The following is a 237-nucleotide window of genomic DNA, read 5'->3' on the forward strand; positions in this document are numbered from 1 at the left end:
CATAAATCTCAATTTAAAAAAATTGACCCTTATGACTGGTTTTGTGCTCCAGGGTCACAAATATGTATATAAATATATAGAGAGAAATATGGTTCTAAATCTTTTAACATTATAAAAAGGTTTTTAAAATGTGTCCAGTCAAACCAAAGATTTGAGAGTCTGATCTTCTCTGCGTGTGTGTGTGTGTGTGTGTGTGTGTGTGTGTGTGTGTGTGTGTGTGTGTGTGTGTGTGTGTGT

Source organism: Sinocyclocheilus anshuiensis, unplaced genomic scaffold (assembly GCF_001515605.1).
Source record: "Sinocyclocheilus anshuiensis isolate Anshui unplaced genomic scaffold, SAMN03320099.WGS_v1.1 scaffold1854, whole genome shotgun sequence".
Classification (NCBI taxonomy): domain Eukaryota; kingdom Metazoa; phylum Chordata; class Actinopteri; order Cypriniformes; family Cyprinidae; genus Sinocyclocheilus; species Sinocyclocheilus anshuiensis.